We start from the raw sequence: 25,356 nt of genomic DNA on the forward strand, positions 1-25,356 counted from the left end.
TGGGGACTGGGGACCAGCAGTATTATATAGGAGGAGTACAGTGCAGAGTTTTGCTGACCAGTGACCACCAGTATTATACGTTCTCTGCCTGAAAAACGCTCCATATCTGTGCTCAGTGTGCTGCATATATCTGTGCTCACACTGCTTTATTGTGGGGACTGGGGACCAGCAGTATTATATAGGAGGAGTACATTGCAGAGTATTGCTGACCAGTGACCACCAGTATTATACGTTCTCTGCCTGAAAAACGCTCCATATCTGTGCTCAGTGTGCTGTATATATCTGTGCTCACACTGCTTTATTGTGGGGACTGGGGACCAGCAGTATTATATAGGAGGAGTACAGTGCAGAGTTTTGCTGACCAGTGACCACCAGTATTATACGTTCTCTGCCTGCAAAACGCTCCATATCTGTGCTCAGTGTGCTGCATAAATCTGTGCTCACACTGCTTTATTGTGGGGACTGGGGACCAGCAGTATTATATAGGAGGAGTACAGTGCAGAGTTTTGCTGACCAGTGACCACCAGTATTATACGTTCTCTGCCTGAAAAACGCTCCATATCTGTGCTCAGTGTGCTGCATATATCTGTGCTCACACTGCTTTATTGTGGGGACTGGGGACCAGCAGTATTATATAGGAGGAGTATAGTGCAGAGTTTTGCTGACCAGTGACCACCAGTATTATACGTTCTCTGCCTGAAAAACGCTCCATATCTGTGCTGCATTGTAGTATATAGTAGGAGTACAGTGCATAATTTTGCTGACCACCAGTATATAATATATAGGAGTACGGTACAGAAGGCCACTGCTCTACCTACCTTTGTGTCGTCAAGTATACTATCCATCCATACCTGTGGTGCATTTCAGTTTTGCACAGTTTGCAGACCACCAGTATATAATAGATAGCAATACGGTACAGTAGGCCACTGCTCTACCTACCTCTGTGTCGTCAAGTATACTATCTATCCATACCTGTGGTGCATTTCAGTTTTGCACAGTTTGCTGACCACCATATCTGTGCTGCATTGTAGTATATAGTAGGAGTACAGTGCATAATTTTGCTGACCACCAGTATATAATATATAGGAGTACGGTACAGAAGGCCACTGCTCTACCTACCTCTGTGTCGTCGAGTATACTATCCATCCATACCTGTGGTGCATTTCAGTTTTGCACAGTTTGCTGACCACCAGTATATAATATATAGCAGTACGGTACAGTAGGCCACTGCTCTACCTACCTCTGTGTCGTCAAGTATACTATCCATCCATACCTGTGGTGCATTTCAGTTTTGCACAGTTTGCTGACCACCAGTATATAATATATAGCAGTACGGTACAGTAGGCCACTGCTCTACCTACCTCTGTGTCGTCAAGTCTACTATCCATCCATACCTGTGGTGCATTTCAGTTGTGCGCAGTATATATAGTTGTAGGCCATTGCTATTGATACTGGCATATAATTCCACACATTAAAAAATGGAGAACAAAAATGTGGAAGGTAAAATAGGGAAAGATCAAGATCCACTTCCACCTCGTGCTGAAGCTGCTGCCACTAGTCATGGCCGAGACGATGAAATGCCATCAACGTCGTCTGCCAAGGCGGATGCCCAATGTCATAGTAGAGGGCATGTAAAATCCAAAACACAAAAGTTCACTAAAATGACCCAAAAATCAAAATTAAAAGCGTCTGAGGAGAAGCGTAAACTTGCCAATATGCCATTTACGACACGGAGTGGCAAGGAACGGCTGAGGCCCTGGCCTATGTTCATGGCTAGTGGTTCAGCTTCACATGAGGATGGAAGCACTCATCCTCTCGCTAGAAAAATGAAAAGACTTAAGCTGGCAAAAGCACAGCAAAGAACTGTGCGTTCTTCTAAATCACAAATCCCCAAGGAGAGTCCAATTGTGTCGGGTGTGATACCTGACCTTCCCAACACTGGACGGGAAGAGGTGGCGCCTTCCACCATTTGCACGCCCCCTGCAAGTGCTGGAAGGAGCACCCGCAGTCCAGTTCCTGATAGTCAAATTGAAGATGTCACTGTTGAAGTACACCAGGATGAGGATATGGGTGTTGCTGGGGCTGAGGAGGAAATTGACAAGGAGGATTCTGATGGTGAGGTGGTTTGTTTAAGTCAGGCACCCGGGGAGACACCTGTTGTCCGTGGGACTAATATGGCCATTGACATGCCTGGTCAAATTACAAAAAAAAATCACCTCTTCGGTGTGGAATTATTTTAACACAAATGCGGACAACAGGTGTCAAACCGTGTGTTGCCTTTGTCAAGCTGTAATAAGTAGGGGTAAGGACGTTAACCACCTAGGAACATCCACCCTTATACGTCACCTGCAGCGCATTCATCATAAGTCAGTGACAAGTTCAAAAACTTTGGATGACAGTGGAAGCAGTCCACTGACCACTAAATCCCTTCCTCTTGTAACCAAGCTCCTGCAAACCACACCACCAACTCCCTCAGTGTCAATTTACTCCTTACACAGGAAAGGCAATAGTCCTGCAGGCCATGTCACTGTCAAGTCTGACGAGTCCTCTCCTGCCTGGGATTCCTCCGATGCATCCTTGAGTGTAACGCCTCCTGCTGATGGCGCTGCTGTTGTTGCTGCTGGGAGTCGATCGTCATCCCAGAGGGGAAGTCGGAAGACCACTTGTACTACTTCCAGTAAGCAATTGACTGTCCAACAGTCCTTTGCGAGGAAGATGAAATATCACAGCAGTCATCCTGCTGCAAAGTGGATAACTCAGGCCTTGGCAGCCTGGGCGGTGAGAAACGTGTTTCCGTTATCCACCGTTAATTCACAGGCAACTACAGACTTGATTGAGGTACTGTGTCCCCGGTACCAAATACCATCTAGGTTCATAGGTGTGTGCAGGGGGGGGGTGCCTGGTGCGCACAGGCACCCCCTAATGTCTGGCACCCCAATCTCACATGCCCGATACAGCGATCGCCGTGCAGGCTGATTACTTTCCCCTCTGCGTTGCACCCTGTCAGGACTGCATTACTGACCGGACGCCTGGGTTAATCAAGGGTGCCACTGCCACCGGCTTTCAAACTCCCGGCTCCACCTCCATGTACAAAAACAGCGTGATGTGATTACATCATGCTGCTCGCACGCCCACCCGTCACACCCACCACCTCTCTCCTTCTATGCTATGCCAACGCCAGCCACTGATGAGGACGCCAGCATTCCTCTTAGGAAGACAAATTCAATACTGGCAGCAGCATTGACATGTCACTCATTTTTCCAGCAGCAGCAGCAGTACTAGTCTGCGACTGTCAGTGTCAGTGAGTGAGTGACTGACTTGTAAGTAAGCTGCTTCAGTTTACAGGGGAAAGAGGGGGGAGCCAGACCAGGCTGAGGAGGAGCAGTGAGTGCCATCAGGGGTGTTTGTTTGGTGCACACCACAACATCTGACAATGTATCTGCTTTACAAGAATGGATTTTTTATATTGTGTTGACTGTCAATAGATGGTGCTAGACACACCCCTCCGATGGTGCACCCCCTAATAAAATGTGCTGCGCACGCCTATGTCTAGGTTCCATTTCTCTAGGCAGGCGATAACGAAAATGTACACAGACCTCAGAAAAAGAGTCACCAGTGTCCTAAAAAATGCAGTTGTACCCAGTGTCCACTTAACCACGGACATGTGGACAAGTGGAGCACGGCAGATTCAGGACTATATGACTGTGACAGCCCACTGGGTAGATGTATTGCCTCCCGCAGCAAGAACAGCAGCGGCGGCACCAGTAGCAGCATCTCGCAAACGCCAACTTGTTCCTAGGCAGGCTACGCTTTGTATCACCGCTTTCCAGAAGAGGCACACAGCTGACAACCTGTTACGGAAACTGAGGAACATTATCACAGAATGGCTTACCCCAATTGGACTCTCCTGGGGATTTGTGATATCGGACAACGCCAGCAATATTGTGCGTGCATTACATCTGGGCAAATTCCAGCACGTCCCATGTTTTGCACATACATTAAATTTGGTGGTGCAGAATTAATTAAAAAACGACAGGGGCATGCAAGAGATGCTGTCGGTGGCCCGAAGAATTGTGGGCCACTTTCGGCATTCAGCCACCGCGTGCCGAAGACTGGAGCACCAGCAAACAGTCCTGAACCTGCCCTGCCATCATCTGAAGCAAGAGGTGGTAACGAGGTGGAATTCAACCCTCTATATGCTTCAGAGGATGGAGGAGCAGCAAAAGGCCATTCAAGCCTATACATCTGCCTACGATATAGGCAAAGGAGGGGGAATGCACCTGACTCAAGCGCAGTGGAGAATTATTTCAACGTTGTGCAAGGTTCTGCAACCCTTTGAACTTGCCACACGTGAAGTCAGTTCAGACACTGCCAGCCTGAGTCAGGTCATTCCCCTCATCAGGCTTTTGCAGAAGAAGCTGGAGACATTGAAGGAGGAGCTAAAACAGAGCGATTCCGCTAGGCATGTGGGACTTGTAGATGGAGCCCTTAATTTGCTTAACCAGGATTCACGGGTGGTCAATCTGTTGAAATCAGAGCACTACATTTTGGCCACCGTGCTTGATCCTAGATTTAAAACCTACGTTGGATCTCTCTTTCCGGCAGACACAAGTCTGCAGAGGTTCAAAGACCTGCTGGTGAGAAAATTGTCAAGTCAAGCGGAACGTGACCCGTCAACAGCTCCTCCTTCACATTCTCCCACAACTGGGGGAGCGAGGAAAAGGCTAAGAATTCCGAGCCCACCCACTGGCGGTGATGCAGGGCAGTCTGGAGCGAGTGCTGACATCTGGTCCGGACTGAAGGACCTGCCAACGATTACTGACATGTCGTCTACTGTCACTGCATATGATTCTCTCACCATTGAAAGAATGGTGGAGGATTATATGAGTGACCGCATCCAAGTAGGCACGTCAGACAGTCCGTACGTATACTGGCAGGAAAAAGAGGCAATTTGGAGGCCCTTGAAGAAACTGGCTTTATTTTACCTAAGTTGCCCACCCTCCAGTGTGTACTCCGAAAAAGTGTTTAGTGCAGCCGCTCACCTTGTCAGCAATTGGCGTACGAGGTTACTTCCAGAAAATGTGGAGAAGATGATGTTCATCAAAATGAATTATAATCAATTCCTCCATGGAGACATTCACCAGCAATTGCCTCCAGAAAGTACACAGGGACCTGAGATGGTGGATTCCAGTGGGGACGAATTAATAATCTGTGAGGAGGGGGATGTACACAGTGAAAGGGGTGAGGAATCGGAGGATGATGATGAGGTGGACATCTTGCCTCTGTAGAGCCAGTTTGTGCAAGGAGAGATTGATTGCTTCTTTTTTGGTGGGGGCCCAAACCAACCAGTCATTTCAGTGACAGTTGTGTGGCAGACCCTGTCGCTGAAATGATGGGTTTGTTAAAGTGTGCATGTCCTGTTTATACAACATAAGGGTGGGTGGGAGGGCCCAAGGACAATTCCATCTTGCACCTCTTTTTTCTTTCATTTTTCTTTGCATCATGTGCTGTTTGGGGACTATTTTTTTGAAGTGCCATCCTGCCTGACACTGCAGTGCCACTCCTAGATGGGCCAGATGTTTGTGTCGGCCACTTGTGTCGCTTAGCTTAGCCATCCAGCGACCTTGGTGCACCTCTTTTTTTCTTTGATTCATGTGCTGTTTGGGGACTATTTTTTTGAAGTGCCATCCTGTCTCACACTGCAGTGCCACTCCTAGATGGGCCAGGTGTTTGTGTCGGCCACTTGGGTCGCTTAGCTTAGTCATCCAGCGACCTCGGTGCAAATTTTAGGACTAAAAATAATATTGTGAGGTGTGAGGTGTTGAGAATAGACTGAAAATGAGTGGAAATTATGGTTATTGAGGTTAATAATACTATGGGATCAAAATGACCCTGCAAATTCTATGATTTAAGCTGTTTTTGAGGGGTTTTTGTAAAAAACACCCGAATCCAAAACACACCCGAATCCGACAAAAAATTTTCAGGGAGGTTTTGCCAAAACGAGTCCGAATCCAAAACACGGCCGCGGAACCGAATCCAAAACCAAAACACAAAACCCGAAAAATGTCCGGTGCACATCACTAATTCCAAGACAGCACATTTATCATGTACTGTATCATTCATCATGGTTCCATATGTCCAGTTATAGTGGACTTGGGATAGTAATTGTATCAGTGTGCCTGATTTTATAAATAACATACATTTTTTTTTAAAAAGTACAAAATTACAGTTTTGCATTAAAATTTGAAATAAAATTAGCAATGTTTGCCCGATAGTTTGAACACCAGCCAGTCTAATGGGCCCTACACACTGGTAGATCCGCCGCCGAGCTGCCAGACGGCGGATACGAGTGACCCGGCGGCAGGGGGAGGTGGCGGGGGGAGTGAAGTTCCATAACACTGCATGCTTATATGGACAATTTCGTACATATTGGCATGCATACATAAGCGACGGGGCACCAACGATTAACGAGCGCAGAGCCACGCATCGTTAATCGTTGAGGCCTATACACTGCATGATATGAATGAGTTCTCATTCATTAATGAACGAGAACGTTCATATCGTGCATTTTATCTGCCAGTGTGTAGGGCCCTTAGGTTTAAGGAAAATAACACCAAGGCCCCTCATAAATACTAAGTATAATACATACAGTAAGTATAAAGGGTCTGAGCAGAGATCAAAGCAAAAGAAGAGTAAGTTACTTTGCACCTGGACAACCCATGTTGCAATGTAAGGGCTGCAAATACATTTATTTATTTTTTGTATGCTGTGTAAACTGTAAACACTTGCTGCTTTTCTATGTAGCCCCTCAAAATTGGACAGCTTTAATACAATTTATCTTTGCGTTTGGACATGTATCTCAAAAATCTTGTTAGAAGTGGAGTGCTCTCCTGCGTAGACTCCAACATAGCTCCAAAAGGGACGATACTTCTTTCCTGTACCAAGATGCCTGCCGGTACTATATCTGCACATGCATTGCCCCATCTTGTTCACTGTATATGAGTGACCTAGTGGAAGATGGCTATCCTCCCCTTAGCTCCAGAGACCTTGCAATACCGCTGTTATAGAACAATGCACCACTATCTGATACCAGGGGTCAGTCAACAGCTGGTGAGCTGTCTTCACCCTGCTCCGCTACAAGCTCCACTTCATTCAGCAAGCAGTGTGACAGTGAGTATGGATTTACTTTCACTTGGCCAATAACCACGCTACCTGGTTAAGCCACTGCTCTGATGTGTACAGTACTCTGCTAAACCACCGAACTACACACACATATGTCCAGGGCTTCCCTAGGGCTTCCCTAGTCCTCCAACTTATAGCAGGATCTAGGTGGCACTAGACAGATTTAAAAAACAAAACAAAAGTGTATTCAAGTGAGCAAGGACACAGTTGAACACCAACGTTTCAACACCGCGCAGGGGTTTATTTTTCAAGGTGCAGTGCAGTGATCATACTCAAATCTACTGTACCTTTCCTCTCTGCTATCTCTTCTTGGATGTCCCATCTTAAACTCAGCCTGTCTAAAATTAAGCTGTTTATCTTTCCTCCCACATAACCTCACTTCCCACAATTTAATGATCTATTCATGGAACAACTATCTCCTCTAGCCCGAGTATGTTTTCTTGGAGTTATTCTTGATTTCTCCATTTCTTTCAAACCACACCTTCTGTACCCCTCGCAGTCCTGCTGTTTCCATCTCAAAAATATTCCACTCATTGGTAATTTCCCGATTAGACTACTGTGATCTCCTCCTATCTGTGCATATCATGAATGGTAGCTCTGACATCCTCCCATCTTAGAAAAGCAAAATGTAGCTAAAGGGGGGGTACACACGGAGAGATGTTTACTTAAATTCTAAGTAATCTGACTAGATTGCTTAGAAATTAATAATCTGACTAGATTGCTTAGAAATTAAGATCAGGGGGCGTGGTTTGGCTGGCAAAGAAGGTGGCTGTGTTTTACTTCAGCTCCTCTGGGAAACACACAAACAGAGCCTTTAAAAATCCCCTACCTAGCCCATACACGGCCGAGAGGCAACCCAGCAAACCCCTTTACCCGGCTGCCACAATCTGGGGAGTCCCGCGGAGTCGGGAAGTGCTTTTAAGCGCTTCTGCGGATTGCGGCCTTCTCCCCGGATAGAAGCCGGGGCCTAAAGTTGAAGGAGAGCCCGGATCGCTTCACCCGTTAGTAGACCGCCGCTGCGTGAGGGCGCCCGGCGGTTCCCACCACACCACCTGGACTCACCAAGCCTCGGCTGAGGAACAAAGGACGGGTCCGGCATCAGAGGGTAAGTCCGCTCCACGCACGGAGCTCGGGCTGTGACTGAAGCGACGGTCCTTGACGGCCGCAACCCACGTGACCCCGCTGGTCTATCCACGGCCCTGCAGCGCAGCACTGTGCGCTCTGCTACGCGGACCGCCCGGCGACCCAGTTAGCGGCTGACAGCACCCGCTCCCCCCTACATTCTACAGGCGCTGGAGCTCTCCCCTCGGCCTTGGGCTGCGTCGCCCCGGGAGACCTCTCCCTGCTACACGAGGCGGAGGCCCTGGTGGGGCTGACATCATCTATACGCCAGCTGCTTCCCTCAGCGCCCACTCACGCCCTACTGCCGCATACAGGTACGGCCTATCCCTCCATAGGAGGCCGGGGACAAAAGTGGGGACTCCCCCCTGGAGCAGTGTCGACACTCGGCCGAGTGACACACTCCTGCTTGGGGACCCAGAGACGAAGCCTGCATTTGCCCACAGCGAAAGACAGAGGCAAGAGTAGAGGGAGACCGCGGGACGTGAGGACGCAGGCCCCTCTGATCCTCGCAATAGAGGTGCGACGGCGGTGACGGAGGTCCAGGATACCCGCAGGCCAGACGGAGACGACGGCTGGTAGGTTCTTTACTGGCCTGCCAGTCCCTAGTCCCCCGGCGGCTCAGCGGCATTCATTGTGCCTCCCCCGCCCGCTATATTCACGCCAAAGAGGCGCCCAACTAGAGCTCGTCACCCGAGGCCTCCACTCCCCGCATCCATAGGCAGGGGACTGAAGTTTGGAGGAAGCCCGGCCGCGAGTTCCGGGACCGGAACGAAGACACGGCGGGTCCCCCAAAATATTCGCCTTCAATCACCTTCCGCAGCCGTAGGATCCCTCTCCACCTGTGGCAGACCTAATACCTGATAAATATCAGCAATCAGTATAAATGATATTGTACTTATTGAAGATCAGTGGGCTCAGGGCCTAATTCCCAGAGACAGTGCCTTCTGAGATCCATATCTTGAGCTGGAGCACCCTCTAGTGGCCGATTCATATACAGAGTTATACATAAGTCATTTAAATCCCTTTTACACTTCACTGATAGAGTCTTTAGGGGAAGTGGGTCGCTCCCTGGGAGTCGACAGTGCAGATGCCTTATGTCTACCTCTACATTACCGAAGAAAAGGGATGTGAGGCCCACCATGTGCCTGCTACCGTAACAACGATCACCAACTAATGACGTGCTAGTGCCATTCCATTGGGAGTCATCATACTATAGGCACTTCATAGCGCAACAAGCAATTCTAAATCTATACTCATGACATCTTCTGCAATCAAGTATACATCCAATCATTTATAAGCATGGTGAGATCCGGGAAAAAGAAAGGCAACACCGCACAACCTAAAGAGACCGCGACCCAACCGGGAATGAGATCGTTTCTACAATCTACACCTGCAAGGCTATCTGAAAACCTTTCTCCCTCCAGCCCCTCATCCTGTCATTCTGCTTCCTCTGCTTCCCCGTCAATGATGGAACAACCCACCTCACACACACACAGCGACACCGCTCTTCAAGATATCCTGCAATATATGAAAACACTCCCTACTAAGAAGGATATCCAAGATACCATACGAAAAGAGCTGGCATCAATCAAACAAGATATCTCCCAGCTTTCTGATAGAGTAGACTCCCTGGAGGATCACAGAGCCTCCACTGTTAACTACCTGGGGTCCTTAACAGACGCTATCAAATCCCAATCAGATGAGATCAGATCGCTACGATCCCGTGTATTGGATTTGGATAACAGAGGGAGGAGGAATAACATTCGGGTGAGAGGCATCCCAGAGGAAGTTCCCCAGACGGGCATAGTGGATGCTTTGACGACAATCTTTAACACGATTCTGGGCAAAGATCCAGCTGCCACCATAACATTTGACAGAGCCCATCGCGCTCTAAAACCAAGGGGGCTTCCCTCAGATCGACCCCGAGACATCATATGTCGCCTGCATTACTATTCCCAAAAGGAAGAAATCATGAATAAAGCGCGACATATTGACGACTTGAAACACAACGGTGACCCTATCTCCGTCTTTCAAGATCTCTCCTGGCACACTCTGCAACAAAGGAAGATTCTTCGCCCCCTGACGGAGGAACTCCGCAAGCGACAGCTGAAATACAGATGGGGTTTCCCTTTCAGCTTACAGGTATCCTCCTCAGGCAAGATATATTCACTCCACACTACATCCGACCTTCCCACTTTCTGCTCAGGACTCGGTCTCCCACCCTTAAAGGTCCCAGATTGGGACTTTACCTTCCCGGATCTACAACCACCACAGCCTTCGAGAGGGGGAGAGTCATGGCAAGTGGTCACCAGTCCTCAAAAGAAACCCTCAAAACCACTTTCTGCACACCAGGATCATCCCCCCACCTGAAGAATCCGATTTCCAACACCTTGCTGAGTGATCCTTGCTGTTTTCTCTAGGTGGACTGAATACCCTGACTGTGAGATACCGGGTGAGACACGTTACACGCGGCCTAGGGCCAACTTATCCTCGTTTTACTATGTCCCCCTTTCCTTCTCGCCCCCCCCGGTTTCATTTTCGGTCCCGGAATTCAGCAATGGGACATTGGCAGAAGATAGTTACTTGTTTCTACCGATTTACACTGTTAGTCATTATAAGTTTTACTAAGTTAAAATTGCACTATTACAACATTTAAGCTAAAAATAAGTGCCTGTAAGGGTGACTCCCTTACCCCGATCCCGCACACGGCCATTGTGCCACATGGGGATGCTGGTTAACAAACCTACCTGCTTCTCCATTGCGGATGTTATTATGTTTACGATGTTTCTATTATTTGTAACTTGCTCTTTTCATCACTCTTTTTCTTCTTATAGTTTTTCTATTTCTTTGGGTGAACTGTCCGAGTGCTACGCCTCACTGTGCTATGATACAACGTGATGTCTTTTTCAGGGGTAATCAAACTCACCTCGATTAATGCAAAGGGTCTTAACACCCCCGAGAAAAGATCCCATTTACTTCGGACACTACGATCCGACAAAGTGGATGTGGCTCTAATCCAGGAGACACATTTTAAGATCTCTGCTCGAGGCCCCTCATTGGTGAATCCAAAATATCCCCTGGCTTTCTACTCTAACAACCCTGAAGGTAAATCTAAGGGGGTTGCTATAATTTTCTCCAAGGCCCTCCAGGTATCTAATGTCTCGGTCCATAAACTTATCCCTGGGAGGTTACTGGTAGTCCAATGTAATATATTTTCCCAGACATACACCCTCATATCCCTTTACGCTCCAAATCAAGGACAAATCCCCTTTTTTCGATCTTTTCTTCCCCGGCTTGAAGCCCTAGCGATGGGTATAGTGGTTTTAGGTGGCGACCTCAACTGGTCCATGGACCCCTCCATCGACACCTCTCCCCCAGCCCCTAGATATTCCGAACACAAGCATCGACAGGTCAGGAAGATTTTCCACGAACTTCAACTTGCTGACACCTGGCGGGTCACACATCCCACTGATAGAGATTTCTCTTTTTTCTCACACCCACATCAGGTTTATTCACGCCTTGACTACATGTTCTTAAGCCATAGACACCTCCCCCTAATCGTAGATGCCTCTATTGGCTCCATCACGTGGTCGGACCATGCCCCAGTATCCTTGTCCCTATCGGCTCCATCTCGTGCCCTCGGCCCTTGGACCTGGCGCCTTAATGAATCGCTCCTATATGATGCATATTGTAAATCAGAATTGGATAGGACATTGTCCGACTACTTTGATATTAATGACACAGGAGAAGTATCCGAAATTACGATTTGGGAAGCACACAAATGTGTTATACGAGGTAAACTGATCCAACTAGGTTCGTTTGTGAAGAAAAACAGTCAGGCCTTGATCACTACATTACTACACAAAATTCACACCTTAGAAACCCGCCACAAATCCTCCCTGACCCCATCGGATTTGATGGAGCTGTCTGCGGCCCGAACACAACTCCGAATAACCCTCAATAACAAAACCCAAGCCTCCCTGCGTAGATGTAATAGTAAATATTATAAGTGGGGAAATAAACCAGGCAGACTCTTAGCCCAGGCACTTAGAACCCAGAGATTGGCCTCCTTCATCCCATCAATGAAAAACAACACGGGCTCCACATACTTTAAATCCCCAGAGATTGCAGCATGCTTTAAAAGCTATTATAATACTCTATATAACCTGGGTAACCCTTCCCAGACCCATGATCCTCTCTCCAATATGTTAAGAGCCAGGAAATATCTAGCCGATGTGGCATTTCCTCAACTATCAAAGTCTGCCCAGAAATCTTTAGAAGCACCTTTTACTTTGGCCGAGATGGACCATGTTATCTCTATCGCTCCCCTACGTAAAAGCCCGGGCCCAGATGGCTTCACAGCCACCTACTATAAGATGTTTAAAGAAATGCTGGCTCCCAAATTACTGCGGGCCTTTAACTCCATATCCGCCGAGACCCACTTCTCTAGACAATCACTTGAGGCCCATATTACAGTGATCCCTAAACAAGGAAAGGACCCCTCAGTATGCTCCAGCTACAGGCCAATCTCCTTGCTTAATTTAGACCTCAAATTCTTCGCGAAGCTAATGGCTCTTAGACTGAATGAATTTCTCCCGTCGCTCATCCACAACGACCAAGTGGGTTTCGTACCCGGTCGGGAAGCGAAGGATAACACGACTAAACTCCTCAGTCTAATCCATTTGGCCTCCAGCAGTAAGATATCTACTGTATTACTGTCCACAGATGCCGAAAAGGCCTTTGACAGGGTAAATTGGGATTTCATGAGAGCGGTGCTGGAGCATATTGGGTTGGGCCCACGAGCTCTCCATAGAATATTATCTTTGTATACACAACCATCAGCTAAGGTACGGGTTAATGGGACTCTCTCTGATAACTTTCTAATTGGTAATGGAACGAGACAGGGCTGCCCCTTATCCCCCCTGATCTTTGTCCTCTGTATTGAAGCCCTAGCCAGAGCAATTAGAGCTAATGACAAGATTAAGGGACTACAAGTAGGGGATATAGATTATAAACTTGCTCTATTTGCAGATGATCTGCTGACGACGGTCACAGACCCCGCACACTCGCTCCCCAACCTGATGAGCGAATTAGACATTTTCAGTTCACTATCAGGTTTTAAAATCAACACATCCAAATCCTATGCCCTTCATATCTCAACCCCCCAGTCGGTGCTAATTGGCTTGAAAGCTATGTTCCCTTTCCAGTGGAGGGACTCCCACATTACATACCTGGGAGTTCAACTATCCAGCGACTCCTCACGTCTACTGTCCTTGAATTTCCACCCCATTCTCCAAGCCATTAGAAACGACTATTGCAGATGGCAATATCATAATCTTTCTTGGCTTGGTAGAATCAATGTTGTAAAGATGAATACACTACCCAAACTGCTTTATCTCCTTCAGACCTTACCGATTCAGATCCCTGACTCCTGGTTCCGGACCGTGAGATCTTTGATCCAGCAATTTATATGGCGTCGTAAGAGACCCAGAATCAAAAGGTCAATCCTGACTCGACCTCCCCAGAAAGGGGGCTTTCTATTACCAGATATTGAAATCTACTACCAAGCAATCCTCCTGAGCAGAGTCTTGGACTGGACCAGGAGCCGGGAGATTAAACAATGGGTGGTCTTGGAAGGTTCATACCTGCAGCTGTTCCCAGAAATCTTCCCATGGCTCCCGACCTTGCCCAAATTAATACGACCTCACCCGACCATTTCTCCTACACTTTCTTTTTGGAAGGGGACACGAAGAAGATCGTGCATCTCTTCTGTTTTTGGCCCCCTAACCTCTTTTCTGAGTAATCAGACCTTCCCACCTGGCCTCTCACTAGGATATTATCAAAACTGGGCATTGGAGGGACTCTTTAGAGTGGGGCAGTTGGTCCACCCATCCGGAGTTAAACAGTTCTCGGAGATACGAGAGAAATGGGAGATTCCACAAAGAGATTTCTGGAAATTCCTACAGATCCGTCACTTCCTACATACAAATAATGCATACCGTGAAGCATCAAGGGAGCTGACCGCGTTTGAAAAAATGTGTGTGGCCCCTATGAATCCAATACACACTATCTCCACCCTGTACAAGCTTCTATGTGCATCTAACTCCCTGATGCCTCCCCATTTTATTCAAAAGTGGGAGAGAGATCTAAACATCTCACTCTCGGATAAGGAATGGGACTCTATCTTTCTTAAAACACATAAGAGCTCCATATGTATCCAAGTCAGAGAAACACAATATAAGATCCTAATGAGGTGGTACAGACACCCCACTCTCTTACACGTCATTTCCCCATCCATCTCACCTACCTGCTGGAGATGTCATAGAGACCTAGGCTCTCTACTACACATCTGGTGGACCTGTCCCCTTATTAAAAATTACTGGGATGATGTAATCTCAACCTCCAAAGCCATTTTACATACCTCCGTCCCGTCTGACCCAGCCTTTTGGCTACTAAATCATTCCACTACCCCAATCTCTACCTACAAGTCATCATTAATACGACACCTGGGCAACGCCGCACGAGCAGTGATCCCCACAATGTGGAAATCTGTCAACCCCCCCACAAGGAATACCTGGTTTTCCAGATTAGATTATTATATGAACATGGAAGATGTATTAATGAGCGCAGGGGACAGGCGTTCCGAATTTACTGCTATATGGTGGCCTTGGATAGATTACAAGACATCCGAACCATATACGACTTACATTTCCTCTACAAAATAGAGTAAAGGACGGGAACTGGCTTTTGACTCAATTGGTAATGGGATCTTAGATGAAAAAGCCTAATGCCTGAATCACTGCACATGTCTTACTCTCCTTGCTTATCATACTCGGTTTAGTCACCCCAATCTTCTGATGTTTTCTTTCCCTTTTTCTTCTTCTTGTTACATATCTATCCATTATTAGTTTCCCTTAAACCAAAATGTTGATGTGGACTACAACTATCCAGAATATGCGATTATCGATCTATATACGCTCATGTTGTCATACCATTTTGCCTTTGATTGATACCCAGATATGTTTGCAATTTGTTGTAAGTCTATATTATTACAATAAAAACAGATTATACAAAAAAAAGAAATTAAGATCAGTGTGTAGGGGTGCCGGCTACAGTGATGCGAGGTCCCGCACGTCGCTATCCCCGGTGCAGGTCGCTCATTTCACCACTGGTTGAAATGAGCGGCCCCCCGTGTGTCCCCCCCCCCCCTCCCTCAGCACATCACGCTGTGCTGAGTGGGGGAATAGATTTGTGCTGACCGGTTCGCTCAGCGCTGTGCAATGCTTTTGTACTTCAGCGACGGGGCAGGGCCTGACATGCGGGGCGGGCTAGCCCTGTGCTGGGTGTCCCACCGCACGTCTGTGTTCCTGCTCGTAGCTGTGCTAAATTTAGTACAGCTACGATCAACTCAGAATGACCCCCCATGTCCTTTATTCAGTGGTTCCACATAGAGAGCTTCTGCACTTTGGAGGTGATTCAGATCTGATTGCTGGGCTGCCAACTTTGCTGTCCTGTATTCAGATAGTCGTTGCCCCCAGGGGGAGTGTAAATTCGCAGTGTAAGTGTGCAATCACATGTGTTTGGCGAGCTGCAAAAATCCAGTGTGTGCAGTGTGCGTGTAGCCCAGGACTTACTCCTACAGTGCGATGAGAATAGGCTGATCGAGGCCGGAGCTGATGTCAGACACCCTCCCTGAAAACACTTGGGAACGCCTGCGTTTTTCTGGACACTCCCAATAAACGCTCAGTTGCCACCCACAAACGGCCTCCTCCCGTCAATCACCTTGCGAATGCCCATTCGATCGGATTTTTCTCACCGTCCCGTCACTGACCGGCGTTGCCCTTTGATGTTGTCCGACGCACGTGCGCATTGTGGTACATACGCATGCGCAGTTAGGACCTGATCGCCCGCTGTGTGAAAACAGCAGCGATCAGATCTAAATCACCCCCTTTCTCTCATGTCCTTTCTTCAGTGGTTACACATACAGAGGTTCTGTGCTTTCAACCATAATTTCATTAATTTGTGCCTCTATCTCAGTCACGGCCATTCCACTGTTTTTTAGTTTGTATTGATAGGAGATAGTGGGGGTAATTCCAAGTTGATCGCAGCAGGAATTTTGTTAGCAGTTGGGCAAAACCATGTGCACTGCAGGGGAGGCAGATATAACATGTTCAGAGAGAGTTAGATTTGGGTGGGTTATTTTGTTTCTGTGCAGGGTAAATACTGGCTGCTTTATTTTAAAACTGCAAATTAGATTGCAGATTGAACACATCACACCCAAATCTAACTTTCTCTGCACATGTTAAATCTGCCTCCCCTGCAGTGCACATGGGGGGTAATTCCAAGTTGATCGCAGCAGGATTTTTTTTAGCAATTGGGCAAAACCATGTGCACTGCAGGGGAGGCAGATATAACATGTGCAGAAAGCGTTAGATTTGGGTGGGTTATTTTGTTTCTGTGCAGGGTAAATACTGGCTGCTTTATTTTAACACTGCAAATTAGATTGCAGATTGAACACACCCCACCCAAATCTAACTCTCTCTGCACATGTTATATCTGCCTCCCCTGCAGTGCACATGGTTTTGCCCAACTGCTAACAAAGGCCCTCATTCCGAGTTGTTCGCAGCAGATCATCGCATCGTAAACGGCAAAAAATCTCAAACTGCGCAAGTGCAAAAGCGGAAATACGCATGCGCAAAGCTAGCAATACGACACTTGTGCAGAATTCCTATAAGAAAATCTGCTCGTAATACACAGACGAAAACAGGGAGTGACGGAGGCGTGGCAGAGGTACGGCTTCGCAATCCTACGAAATGGGCGTGAAAGTGGGCGGCTAGTTTGGGAGTATGCATCCAGCAGTAGGCGTGCTTTTGGCAAAAATGCGTATCCTATGTTAAAAGTACATATCAAATGTTCGCTATCTTGACGCAGCCGAAGAGTAAGTCTGCAGCTACTCAGCACTTGCGAAGTACTGTTACTAGTGTGTGTCTGCTCTAATTAGCAATTAATTAGCAACTGAATTCACCTGTTGAGCATTTACTCGCCAAACACTGCTCTTACAAAATAATACAAACAGCAATTATATGGCCACTTAATATTTGTATTGTTACCACAAATAAATATGACACACTCACAAATAATGCACTGTATTTTTTGGACAAATAAAAATTAACTGATGTTAAATGCATGTTTTAATTATTTGTTTAATAATCTCAAATGTGACTAAACAAACTTATAAACTACATCAGCTAAATCTTCTCGACATAGACATATTCCTTTGTACATACCAAATAACATGAGCACCATAATGCAGCCTACATTTAATGTGACTTAATATGTTTGTGTTGGGTTTTTTTTGGGAATATGTGTCCATATCTAATACTATGGCATGTTGCCCCTAGTAACCCAAGTTTTTTTTTTTGTTTTTTTTTTGGGGGGGGGGGGGGGGGGGTGTATATGGCCAATTAAGTGTTGTGCAAGGCATACAGATTTAAAATTACACTATGCAATGTTTGTCTTAATATTCTGATTGTTCCCTTGTTCCACGAATGTCAATATGCCATATTCAAGTTTACAGGGCACAGTTTTCCTGAGTGCATAACCTTTAATAAAACACACAAACAATTGTAAAGTAATTTTTTTTTACTTCAAAAAAAGAACAAAATCACCAACACAACATGGCTACAAATGAGCATCACATACAGAGATGGACATAGCAGCAAGCAGATGGCATTGGCCAAATTCACATAGCAGAACCCAGTACTATGGTAACCCCATCTTCTGACAAAATATGATGTTTTCAATTAAGTAAGTGAACCCCCAGCCAGACTAAACTTTTAGGGGAACTGAGGTAGATTCCGGAACAAACACACAAACACAAACATACACAGCACGCTAGGAAGAGGATGATGGCTCAGGTGTAGGCACAAATAACTCACAGGCTACAATTTAAAGAAAACCTTTCACTTTGAGGGAGTTCTACATTCTGGCCACACAAGCCAAAATAAAAAAAATACATCGAGGCAACATATAAAACATGGGTGCTGCCCATCTGGAGAGACATCACTTTCTCTTTTTTTTCCCCGCCTGATGTAGTTCTTCTTGGCTTGGTCTGCGGAGTGACCTTCGAGGGGCCTGCCCAGTGAGATGTTCTTCCTGGGCAGGGGGAGGGGAGGGAGCCGATGTGGCTGGCTCTCTGCCACTGTGGGCAAGGGAGACAGCGATGTCCTGGAGCCCTTGCCGAATCGAATTGGCAAGTTCTTGGAAGGAGGAGGCGACTTGATCTTGGCCCTGCCTGATCTCTGCCAGACCTTGGCAGAGTTGAGCTACACCTTGCTCCACACTGGTTCTGTGCTCAGTGAGCCGGACAGGTATCTGGCTTACCTCCCGGAGCATCCTGTCCTGAAAAGCATTCAGGCTCTCACCATACCTGGCTATTTCAGTCTGGATTTCCGGGATAGCAGAGGGTTGGGTGGGGGGGCCAGTTGGAATCTGGATGAGTGGGATTTGTGGTCCCACAGTGCCAGACAAACTAGGTCCCTCCACCTCAGCCTCAGCCACATAACCCTCCTGTGACTCTACCTGCTCACCCCCCTGTGCTGTGTTATGTGCAAAGCAAATAGAAGAATGAGTGGAAAAAGAGTAGAAAAAAACAATATGAGACTTTTGTATCCAAAAAAATGTAACAATACAAATATGTGTGTAAACTTACCTGGCAAGTCATGTGCATGGAGCATTTCAGGCAGGTCCGTGTCCATATAAGACACCCCAACCCCCTCCTCGTAGCTCACACAGTCCATCGCTATCTCCTCAAGATCTGTGTATTCCACAGTGGCAGCAGGACCTCCCCCTGTTGCCCTCGAGGCATTCCACTCCGCAGACCTCTTGCCCTTCAGGCAGGATTTGAAGTCGGCCCAACTACATATGTGGTGAAAAATAGGGGCAAGGTAGTGTTAAATGATGAAAACCTGCTTTAATATATAGTACACATGTTATGCATTTGGTTGCTATAGGCAACATCACATCTAAGTAACTTTTTAAGAATACTTGGCACAGAAAATGGACTGGCAATATACACTTACCGTCTTCGAACTTCCTGCGAGGTGCGGACTATTGAGCCGACTTCATTAACAGAATCAGCTATGTCCCTCCAAATTCTGTCTTTGGTTGCAGCACCCATGTTTTTGGGTCCTCTATGTATTTTTTGCATGGCCTGTGTGACCAAAATCCGTAACTCCCTCTATGTGAAGGCGGGCTGTCTTTTCTTTTTTTTTGGAAGTAGCCTGTGAGCTATCGTCCTGACCTTTCTCACCATCTTCCTCTTCACTAGCTGCTTGTGTAGTTTGTGTTTGAGCTGCTAGTCCGGAATCACCCTCAGTTTCCCCACTAACTATGTCTGGCAGGGAATTCACTCCTAACTCCTGGGTATCAGAAGAAGGAGTTTGTATAGTACTGGGTCCTGCTATTTCTAACTCAGCATTGTCAAAGTCAAGCATCTGCCTCCGCAGTGCTAAACTTCTATGTGCTAAAGCTGCCATCTGCTTCTGCACCTTGTCCATCTCTGCTGCCGTCTGCTCACGAGTAGCCATGTTGCTGGTGGCATGTGTGTATGCACGAGTGTTTAGCTATTTATAGCTGCGTGTGGTTTCTGGTGCGGAAATCCGCGCAGGTGTATATTATGCAAATTGGTCCAGTAATTATTGCACTGGCTATATAAATGCCCTGCATGCAGCCTGTGTGTGTGTGTGGGTGTATGCTGAAAATTACTGAAGCAAGGTGGACATTTCTGAGTGAGCACATTTCTGAGTGAGTTTTGAGAGTATTTTATATTGTTTCAGTACAGTTTTTTTATGTAATGTTCTCCTTTTCATGTATGTTGTGTAAGATTGTTATATACAATGGTTTTTAATTTTAAAAAAATGTTTTTTTTATATATATATATATGTGAAGACTAATATGTTTATGATTTGAAGCCATATCTTTATGATATGTGTGTGTGTGTGTGTGTGTGTGTGTGTGTGTGTGTGTGTGTGTGTGTGTGTGTGTGTGTGTGTGTGTGTCTCTGCGGGTGCGAATCTCCGCCCATGAGAACTGTACAAACTGTCCTGCACATCAATGTACACATATCAATAAAGTTTATTACAGATGACACCATACATTTCCAACCAATCACATGCCACCACACACTACAAATATAAGCCCATATATGGAAAACGCCATTGCCATGATGCGCGCAGCAGCTTTCACGCGCCGCGAGCTGCGCGTCCTGGTAGCGGTGATGGACCGCCGCGTAGGCCGCGCAGGGCCCTTTGTCCCAAATAGGGTAAAGCGCGAGGCCTACGCGGAGGTCCGCCGCTTATTGAGAACCCGCATCCGCAGCAGGAGGACCATTATACAACTTGAGAGGCGCTGGAGCGACCTCCGCAGGCGCACGCCGGACCTGTTGGCGGAACTCCGCCAACAAATCCGGGATATACGTAGGCGCAGTAAGTTTATTACATTAAATAACACTGAGATTATTAGCATAAACTTTGCATATTTTCACTAAGTGATAGTGTGAAAATTTGCACACTGACAATGAACTATTGTAGAATAAACATGACACAGTGTGTGTGGTTAGGGCAAGCAGTACTGACTGTGTAGCAAGGTGCTTCTGAAAAAGTGCATGTTGTTGTACAGAGTTGCTACACAGGCTGTCAACTGAACCCAATAACTTGCTCAGTGGGGTAATTTTAATAAGGTGGGAGGTTTTTAGAACTGGTGATGTTGCCTATAGCAACCAATCAGATTCAATCTATTAGATTCTAGAAGCAGCTTAATAAATGTTACGTATAATCTGATTGGTTGCTATGGCCAACATCACCAGTTTTAAAAATAGAAAAACCTATTAATGTTACCCCTGTGTCTTTAACATGGGACAGAACAGTGTAATAGAAAAATGATGTTGTTAAAATTTTTCATGCTACAACCTAAATATTACATATGTCATTCTAGGACGACCACAACGGCAAGCTGCTGCTGCTGCTGGGAGCCCCGACCAAACCCCTTCTGAGCCCCCCTCCCCTTCTGTTGACCAATCCCCCTCTCCTTCCCAGTCCCCTTCTCAGCCCCCCTCCCCTTCTGTCGCCCAATCCCCTTCTCCTTCCCAGTCCCCTTCTCAGCCCCCCTCCCCTTCTGTCGCCCAATCCCTCTCTTCTTCCGAGTCCCCTTCTCAGCCCCCCTCCCCTTCAGTCGCCCAATCCCCCTCTCCTTCCCAGTCCCCTTCTCAGCCCCCCTCCCCCTCTCTTTACCAATACCCATCTCTGTCCCCCTCCCCCTCTGAAGGCGGCCAAACAACCACTCCGGCCACCTCCCCCTCTCTTTCCCAGACCCCCTCTCTGGCCCCCTCCCCCTCTGTTGCCCAAACACCCTCTCCACCCCTTTCCCCCTCTCAATCAGACCCAACCTCTGAAAGCAGGTCCCCAATCCCTCCTCCTTCCCCAATCCCTCCTCCTTCCCCAATCCAGCCTCCTACCCCCATCAAGCCTCCTTCCCCCATCCAGCCGCCTTCCCCCATCCAGCCGCCTTCCCCACCCAGTGAATGGGCAGAAGAAGCCCCTGCGGAGATTCCGAGGAGTCCGCATGTGGCAGATGAGAGTAAGTTTTTAAACATTTAAAATGTATTGGTTACCTACTTACACTTACAATTACAAAACATGCAGTGTTGTACTGTGGGCAATCTTGGCCCAAGGAAAAATGTTCGTGTTCTTCTTCATGGTCTAGATGTTGCTTTTACATTTATGTGAGTATCATTAGATGTACAGTGTCTATGTGTGCAATGTTTTGTCTGTCCACTCTAGGTCGACACTCATTAGGTCGTCAAGGTTGCCAGGACAACAGGGTTTATATGTGCTAAGTTGTCAGTGAAACAGTTAGACCTGAGTGGAGTTTAGTATGTTGTTGGTCTTTTACACTTGTGCCTGGGTATTCCTAATATTTGCACTTTCAACTCGCATGCTTCACTTTGTTAGCCATCCTAACGACACAATGATTTGTGTTGTGAAAGTTACACTCACAAAATGCTTATTTGATTTTTCAAAACCTGTTTGACCTTATTTAGTAAGGCAGGCTTTCAGGGAGTGTGGGCATGCTAGGATATGTTGTCTTTCTGAAGATGTTGATATGCAGTGTGATGATGCAGGGCCAACCCCAAAAAAGATAAGTTGGCTACACTCCAGATGTGAATGAATGCCAACATGGTGTTACATTTACTAAGATGGTAGTTCTCTTTAAGATGGGATGTTGCCCATAGCAACCAATAAGATTATACTTGTAATTTTTTTGACCCCTTCTAAAAGATAATATGTAGAATTTGATTGGTTAACGTCCCATCTTAAATAGAACTCCCATAGTAGTAAATGTACCCCATGGTGTGGTACACTTTCTAAAAAAAAAAAAAAAACATTGCTGAGCAGGCTTGTGTGTTGTTCTGCTACTGATTTATCCTTAAAACAGCCATGATGTAGTCACTTTGCCATTAAAGTAGGCCTGTCCAAACTGTGGCCCTCATGCTGTTGAAAAACTACATATCCCAGCATGCCCTGACACAGCTTTTGCATTCTCTGACCCCAAAACTGTGTCAAGGCATGCTGGTATATGTAGTTTCACAACAGCTGGAGGGCCGCAGTTTGGACTTGCCTGCATTAAAGTGTGCTTTGTGCCTTGCTTGTATAATAGGTAATGTGAGTAAGTTAGTAATGTTTATGTTGCCTCTTAATTTCAGATGTTGCAGTTGGAGATCCCACAACTTTTGTGGGCATTCTGGCCACCATGCGCCAACACCTGCATGGCTTACTGAGGAGTATTGACCAGCTCCAAAAATTTGCCTGATTTTTTTTTGTAAACATTTTATTTTTCTGTTTAAAAAAAAAAAAAATATTGACAAACAATAAAACCAAGATATTTCAAGTTAAGCGGGTGTTGTGTTTATTAATGCAATAAAGGAACAGCAGATTGGCTAGCAGAAATTGATTACCTTAAACATTTCACACATCTAACGTAAGATTTAAAAAGAATACAAAAATACAGTTAGGAGGTTATTGTCTAAATAAACATGTAAACACCTTCATTCACAAACAACACCTCTACACCAAAAAACAAAAACAAAAAAACCTTAAACCAGGCACATTTAAAACATCTATATTTATAATTTAAACATTTAAATGTTGATGTCCAATTATGCCAACAAAGTGTTCTTCAGGTATTTTTTGAAGACTTAATTGGTCATGAACATTATCATTCATTACACTAATTGGATTCGTAATTGAGGAGGGTTTGAGGACTTTAAACTGAAAGGTGTAATTTCACTTAATAGAAAAAAAAATACATTGTTGTGCGTTTTTCCGCAAAAGCGTGTGCACTTTTAAGAAGAATGGGGGTCATTCCGAGTTGTTCGCTCGCAAGCTGCTTTTAGCAGCTTTGCACACGCTAAGCCGCCGCCTACTGGGAGTGAATCTTAGCTTATCAAAATTGCGAACGAAAGATTAGCAGAATTGCGAATAGACACTTCTTAGCAGTTTCTGAGTAGCTCCACACTTACTCGGCATCTGCGATCAGTTCAGTCAGTTTCGTTCCTGGTTTGACGTCACAAACACACCCAGCGTTCGCCCAGACACTCCTCCGTTTCTCCAGCCACTCCCGCGTTTTTCCCAGAAACGGTAGCGTTTTTTCGCACACACCCATAAAACGGCCAGTTTCCGCCCAGAAACACCCACTTCCTGTCAATCACATTACGATCACCAGAACGAAGAAAAAACCTCGTAATGCCGTGAGTAAAATACCTAACTGCATAGCAAATTTACTTGGCGCAGTCGCACTGCGGACATTGCGCATGCGCATTTGCGACTAATCGCTCCGTTGCGAGAAAAAAATAACGAGCGAACAACTCGGAATGACCCCCAATATGTAAATCTACGAAAACTTAGTATTTTTACGATAAGGTTTGTGTTAATGCGATGGTTTCGCATTGCTGCGATGTCATTTGGCATACGCCCACTTTGTGTAATACTGCGGACGAATTAGCAAAAATACGTTGGAGGCGGATATTCGCTATTTTGCAACATGTTCGCAATTTTGCACATACCTTGTGCGAACGAAAAAAATAGCAAACAACTCGGAATGACCACCAAAATTCCTACTGCGATCAGCTTGGAATTACCCCCAGTATGTAAGATTGTGCCTGAGAGTGGTCACAGAATTTTGCATGTACTATAGATGTTTAAAGCGGCGCACTAGCTCTTTAAACAAAGCGAGTCAGAGGGGACAGTTTGCAGAGTAACAATCATTTAATGACATAATAGTTCCATATAAAAAAAATGGATTGTGCTGTTTTCTTAATCATATCGAATTGTGAGTCACATGCAATGAATGTGAATTAAACTTCAAGGTTCAGTTTTAGATCCAGTAATTGTTCCATGTTCTCTTTGTATGACCTCATTAGGTCTATATGTATTCATCTATCAGATATGCCACCTGTGCAGGTGATATGCAACTTGCTTAACCGCTCCCAAAATTGCTATACACAATTTAATCTAAAAAACCATGACTTCATCCTGGTCATTGGTTCCTGAACTGCTGTATGATGCACCTGTACAAAACTATCACTTATAGTAGCTGAACATTGTTTATTTCTCATACGTCCTAGAGGATGCTGGGGTCACATCAAGAACCATGGGGTATAGACGGGATCCGCAGCAGACATGGGCACTTTAAGACTTTCAAAGGGTGTGAACCGGATCCTCCCTCTATGCCCCTCCTCCAGACTCCAGTTTATAATCTGTGCCCAGTGAGACTGGATGCACTCTGAGGAGCTCTACTGAGTTTCTCTGAAAAAGACTTATGTTAGGTTTTTTATTTTCAGGGAGACTGCTGGCAACAGTCTTCCTGCTTCGTAGGACATAGGGGAGAGAAGTCAGACCTACTTCTGTGAGTTTAAAGGCTCTGCTTTTTTGGCTACAGGACACCATTAGCTTCTGAGGGTCTTATCGGTAGGTACGCCTAGATGCTCGTTCCCAG

At 46.2% G+C, this 25,356-nt stretch overlaps 1 long non-coding RNA gene across 1 annotated transcript in view; it reads left to right on the forward strand.

Moving 5' to 3' along the window:
* Positions 1–23,255, forward strand: part of LOC134956989 (uncharacterized) — a 38,264-nt gene extending 15,009 nt beyond the window's left edge. The window contains exons 2-3 of the long non-coding RNA XR_010186362.1: positions 21,298–21,939; positions 23,066–23,255. This is a non-coding gene — a long non-coding RNA (uncharacterized LOC134956989). The remainder of the gene's footprint in view (positions 1–21,297; positions 21,940–23,065) is intronic.
* Positions 23,256–25,356: the final 2,101 nt, after the last annotated feature.

This window comes from Pseudophryne corroboree, chromosome 9 (assembly GCF_028390025.1).
Source record: "Pseudophryne corroboree isolate aPseCor3 chromosome 9, aPseCor3.hap2, whole genome shotgun sequence".
In the NCBI taxonomy this organism is placed as follows: domain Eukaryota; kingdom Metazoa; phylum Chordata; class Amphibia; order Anura; family Myobatrachidae; genus Pseudophryne; species Pseudophryne corroboree.